The following is a 6,747-nucleotide window of genomic DNA, read 5'->3' as shown; positions in this document are numbered from 1 at the left end:
AACCCTAACCGTAGCACAACCCTAACCCTAGCACAACCCTAACCCTAGCACAACCCTAACCGTAGCACAACCCTAACCCCAAACCCAGCCCTAACTCTAGCCCAATCCTAACCCAAGAGTTTATTTTTGACGCCGTTCCTCGTGCGGTATAAGTGATTAGACGACTTTATTCTTCGGGTCGGTGTGATTACAGCAATACCAGAATCATATGGGGTTTTTATGACTGACAGCTGTCACACACAAAAAGACGCATTTTTTGTAAAATCTAGTTTTTGCATCGCCATATTTTGAGAGCTATAATTTTTCCAGATTTTGGCAGACAGTCATGTGACGGCTCGTTTTTTGCGGTATGAGTTGACATTGTTATTGGTGCCATTTTCAGGCACGTGACATTTTTTGATCGCTTTCTATTCCGATTTTTGGGAGGCAAAATAAACAAAAACCAACAATTCAGGAATTGTTTTTTTTTTTTATTATTCTGTTCCACGTGTGGTAAAAGTGATAAGGCAGCTTTATTCTTCGGGTCATTACGTTTACAGCGGTACCACATTTATATAGTTTTTCTATGTTTTGCACTTTTACATAATAAAAGCAATTTTATAGAAAAAAATATTTTTTAGCATAGCTTTATTCAGAGAGCTATAACTTTTTTATTTTTTGGCTGATGGAGCTGTATGTCAGCTTGTTTTTTGCGGGACGAGATGACGTTTTCAGCGTTACCATTTTTATTTATATTCGTCTTTTTGATCGCGTGTTATTCCATTTTTTATTTGGCAGTATGGTGATAAAGCATTGTTTTTTGCTTCGTCTTCTTTTTTTTTTTTTTACCGTGTTCACTGAAGGGGTTAACTAGTGGGACAGTTTTATAGGTCAGGTTGTTCCGGACGCGGCGATACCAAATATGTGTACTTTTATTGTTTTTTTGTTTTTTTTTATAATAATATTTATTGATGGGTACATTATATTTTTATTTTTGGTGGATTATTTTATTTATTTATTTTTTTATATTTTTGCAATTTTTTTTTTTTTTCACTTACTGACAGTTTTTATACTTTATTACTTTGTCCCACTATGGGACTTTCACTTTTTTTTCTCTGATCGCCTGCATGGCACAGGAATGCAGCACCATCCCTGTGTCATACAGGCTATCAGCGCTGCACAGTGAGAAGATTGTTTGGAGATGCACTGCGCATGTCCAAACAATCTTCCTGCTGTCTGGTGACCCGGATGTTGTCATGACGACATCGGGTCGTCATGGCAACACCCGGGAAGCCTTTGCAGACAGCGCTGGAAGCCGGAAGAGGAGGTGAGTATCTGCGATCACCTCCCCTTGCCCCCGCAATGCTGCCATCGGCTGCGATCGACTTCGATCGCAGCATCACAGGGGTTAATGTGCTGGGACCGCTCCCTGCACATAGTACCGGGTGTCAGCTGTGACAATCAGCTGACACCCGGCGGCGATCGCGCCCGCACTGCCTGTGTGCGCGCGCGATCGCGATGACGTACTAATACGGGTCTGGCTCTTAAGTCCCAGGGCACAGACGCATATTAGTACGTCAGATGTTATTAAGGGGTTAAAGAAGCACTCTCATCAACATTTTTATCCTCTTAATATATTGCAGTCATCATATTATTTAACATTGTGTACTTACAATAGCTAATTTTGCCTTTTTACACATCTAATTATTCTCTTTTCTATTAGGTCTATGACATCACATGATTAAAACTTACTAGCTGAAACCTTCTAACCTCTATGAAGAAACAGGAGGTCAATTTTCCCTGCATGAGTCATAAGTCACTGAAAAAGTCCTTGACAAGGGGGAGGAGCAGAGCAACTGTGTCAGGAGTTGAAGAGGGGAATGAAAAATGCAGAAACAAAAGACTTCTTGCTTCTACATAGAGCTGAGAAAAGAGAAGAATTATCTGGGTAGAAAGGCAAAATGAACAATTGTAAGTATTAAGTGCTATATAATATGATGATTGCAATATATTAAGAGGATGAAAACTTTGATGGGAGTGATCCTTTAAGGAAGCTTCAGTTCACTTTAACATTTTTCTCTGCACAAACAAAAACAAAGGTTTTCTTCATCATATAAAGTAGACCAACAAAGAGGTATAAAGAACTACAATATAGACAATTATTAATACATCATTTTTAGTGAATACATGAAGAAATAAAAACAGACAACAAGACTAAAATTAAAAATAAATCTAAAACATAATTAAAATAAGACTCAAGAGGGGGAAGGGGGGTGCTCACAAAAAATATATAGTCAAATGGGTCTATCACATAGATTTAATTACTAGGTAGATTATTCATAGTCACCATTTCAACAAACATACTCATCTAGATATGGCGGTATAGTGTCAATATATTCCAAAAATGTAAAAAATATAAAGTGCCAGTGCAAAGAATATATTAATTATCAATTTATCCAAACTTAAAAAAATTAAGTAAAAATAGCAGACAATATGTGTTGAATTATTGCTATAAATACCACCATATACAGAGAAGCACATAAATTAGCCCAAAAAAATAAATCCCACACTATTATAAATTAGGCATATGTAGTCACTTAAAAAGTGGAAATGTGATGACAAAAATATATATACCAAAATCAATAAGCGTAAAGTGCTTGTGCAATATTATTGAAATGGTTACTATGAATAATCTACCTAGTAATTAAATCTATGTGATAGACCCATTTGACTATATATTTTTTGTGAGCACCCCCCTTCCCCCTCTTGAGTCTTATTTTAATTATGTTTTAGATTTATTTTTAATTTCAGTCTTGTTGTCTGTTTTTATTTCTTCATGTATTCAATAAAAATTATGTATTAATAATTGTCTATATTGTAGTTCTTTATACCTCTTTGTTGGTCTACTTTGTATGGCTTGAGGCAGGGCCGGCTCCAGGTTTTTCTGGGCCCCGGGCGAAAGAGTCTCAGTGGGCCCCTTTAACACATACCACGATTCATGATGCAGAGATACAGCGGAGAAATAAATATATATATATATATATATATATATATATATATATATATATATAGTACAATGCAAAGATTTCACTTCTTACATTACATGAGCGATATCTATTGTAAATTCCACAATAGCTCAGAAACCGGTGAATCGCTCCACACAGAATACTGGCCCCCATATAAGGCTCCATACGGAATACTGGCCCCCATATAACGCTTCATACAGGATACTGGCCCCCATATAACGCTTCATACAGGATACTGGCCCCCATATAACGCTCCACGCAGAATACTGGCCCCCATATAACGCTCCATACAGGATACTGGCCCCCATATAACGCTCCACACAGAATACTGGCCCCCATATAAGGCTCCATACGGAATACTGGCCCCCATATAACGTTTCATACGGAATACTGGCCCCCATATAAGGCTCCATACGGAATACTGGCCTCCATATAAGGCTCCATATGGAATACTGGCCCCCATATAAGGCTCCATACAGAATACTGGCCCCCATATAACGCTCCATACAGGATACTGGTCCCCTTACAAAGCTCCATACAGGATACTGGCCCCCATATAACGCTCCATACAGGATACTGGTCACCTTATAAAACTCCATACAGGATACCGGTCCCCTTATAACTCTCCATACAGGATACTGGCCCCCATATAATGCTGCATGCAGGCTGTTACCCCCCACATAATGCCCCATACAGGCTGTCCCCCCCTTATAATGCTCCATGCAGGCTGTTACCCCCCACATAATGCCCCATACAGGCCCCCCCCCCTTTTAATGCTCCATGCAGGCTGTTACCCCCCACATAATGCCCCATACAGGCCCCCCCTTTTAATGCTCCATGCAGGCTGTTACCCCCCATATAATGCCCCATACAGGCTGCCCCCCCCTTATAATGCTCCATGCAGGCTGTTCCCCCCCACATAATGCACTATGCAGGCTGCCCCCCCCCTTTATAATGCCCCATGCAGGATGTCCCCCCCCCCTTTATAATGCCCCATGCAGGATGTCACCCCCCTTCTCTTTATAATGCCCCATGCAGGCTGCCCCCCCCCTTTATAATGCCCCATGCAGGATGTCCCCCCCCTTTATAATGCCCCATGCAGGATGCCCCCCCCTTCTCTTTATAATGCCCCATGCAGGCTGTCCCCCCCCTCTATATAATGCCCCATGCAGGATGTCCCCCCCCCTTTATAATGCCCCATGCAGGATGCCCCCCCCCTCTCTTTATAATGCCCCATGCAGGCTGTCACCCCTCCTCTTTATAATGCCCCATGCAGGATGTCACCCCCCCTCTCTTTATAATGCCCCATGCAGGATGTCACCCCTCCTCTTTATAATGCCCCATGCAGGCTGTCACCCCTCCTCTTTATAATGCCCCATGCAGGCTGTCACCCCTCCTCTTTATAATGCCCCATGCAGGCTGTCACCCCTCCTCTTTATAATGCCCCATTCAGGATGCCCCCCCCTTCTCTTTATAATGCCCCATTCAGGATGCCCCCGCCCTTCTCTTTATAATGCCCCATGCAGGATGTCCCCCCCTTCTCTTTATACTGCCCCATGCAGGATGTCACCCCCCCCTTCTCTTTATAATGCCCCATGCAGGATGTCCCCCCCTTCTCTTTATACTGCCCCATGCAGGATGTCCCCCCCTTCTCTTTATACTGCCCCATGCAGGATGTCACCCCCCCCTTCTCTTTATACTGCCCCATGCAGGATGTCCCCCCCTTCTCTTTATACTGCCCCATTCAGGATGTCCCCCCCTTCTCTTTATACTGCCCCATGCAGGGTGTCCCCCCCTTCTCTTTATACTGCCCCATGCCTCCATACATTAAAAAAAAAAAAATAAAATACTCACCTCCCTTCTCCTCACCTGCTACCTGCTACCTGCTGCCCGCTGCCTGCTCCCCGCCGCTCGCTGCTCAGGTCCGGACTCCAGCGTCTCCGGCGTTGTCCCGCTCAGCGCTCCCTGTGACGGCTCAGGGGAGGGCGCGGTGAAAATACGTCACCGCGCCCTCTGACCTGAGACGTCACAGGGAGCGCAGAGCAGGAAGACAGCGGATCTGCGGAGGCACGGGGAGAGGTAAGTATCTGGCTGCCGGGGCCCTGAGCAAGCGGCGGAGAAGGGAGGGCGCTGACACCGCTCTCCTCCGCCCATAGCCCAGCGGGGTGCGCGACCGCCAGTGGGCCCCTCTGCCTGCTCAGGGCCCCGGCATTTGCCCGGGTGCGCCGGGTGCTGACGCCGGCCCTGGAGGGTGCTGACACCACTCTCCTCCGCCCATAGCCCAGCGGGGTGCGCGACCGCCAGTGGGCCCCTCTGCCTGCTCAGGGCCCCGGCATTTGCCCGGGTGCGCCGGGTGCTAACGCGGGCCCTGGCTTGAGGTATTTTGTTATATACTTCTTTGAAACCTGTGGTATTTCCTTCTTCTATAGGATCTTTCTTCATCATATAGCATGATGTACAACTACAGTAAACAATTAAAGATTCCTTAGACACAGTCTATACAGATATGTTTGTACTGGCTGGGGAAATAAAGCAGCACTTAAAAATTATCACTCTATTCCAGAAGTGTACATAGTTAGCATTAAACCCCTGCACAGCAATAGAATATAGACCCTTTACTCTAGCACAACTAAGGCAGTGATCACCTTTACTTTGGAGGCTTTGCTCTGTAGGGCAGCGTGCACAATAATGGCACATTGATATATCAATTACTGCAGACTACCTTTGCTCTATTTTTTTTGCAGCTACAGTACCTGCATAGCAGCAAAATACTGAGTACTAAATATCTGCTTCTATGTATCTGAGCGAACAAGAAGTAATGATGTTGGAATATTAGCACCAGACAACCCTCCCGTGGGCCCGGGTTCTTGGTGGGACCCCATGCCCGGTATAGTGGGGGCCCGCCGGTAACTGTGGTCTTTAGAAAGACCACGGCATATCAGAGGCAGCGTGCTTCAGCGCGTGGTGCATACAGCCGCTACCATGATGGCCACCGGGAACGTCACTGCTATGCACAGCGCACTGACGTCATCATGCGGCGCATAGCAGTGACGGTTAAAGGCCGCCCGCCAATCAAAAGTGTGTGTGTGAGGAAGATGGCGGCCACCACGGTCTCAGGTGAGACGGGAAAAATCAGGAGGAAGCACCCTGTAAGTAGAAGATGGGGTCCCGGGAGGGAGCAATGGCCTGGCAGAGAAGGATGAGGCCCGCTCGGCCATGGAGGGGCGCAGTGGGCGGCTTGGGGAGGCTGAGGCCGTGTCTCCTCACAAAGGATTGTGCTCTGTCAGGAGCCGTGCTGATTGTGGAGGGTCGTTGGGGGCCATGCATCCAGTGTTCTCTGTGACTCAGTGCCCTGTGGGTGTGGTGAGGGTCCCTCCCATTATGCGGGCTCTGCAGGGGCCTCCTCTGCTCTACAACTTGAAAAGGGGCTTAGTCTTTGTGCCAAGAAGGTGGGGCCCTCAGGGTCCTGTAGGCCGGCAGGCATTGAACGTCACTGCTATACGCCAGGCGCTGATGTCAGTGCGCGGCGCATAGCAGTGCAGTGATGTCAAATGGTCTCCGGCCAGGAGCCTTTAAAGGTCACTGCTTTGTGCTGCACATAGACGTCAGTGCGCGGCCTCTAATGGGTCGGTAGCCATGTTAAAGACCACGCCGGTAAGAAGCCGCAATAGGATGCCGGGGGGCAGGAAGATAAGAAGAATTTTTTTTACTATGTGAATGGACTGGATAGTGGAGATAGGGA

The sequence above is a fragment of the Phyllobates terribilis genome, unplaced genomic scaffold (assembly GCF_046119375.1).
Source record: "Phyllobates terribilis strain yellow unplaced genomic scaffold, ASM4611937v1 Scaffold_12__6_contigs__length_324123572, whole genome shotgun sequence".
Taxonomy (NCBI): Eukaryota; Metazoa; Chordata; class Amphibia; order Anura; family Dendrobatidae; genus Phyllobates; species Phyllobates terribilis.
Note: the sequence above shows the minus strand (reverse complement) of the source record.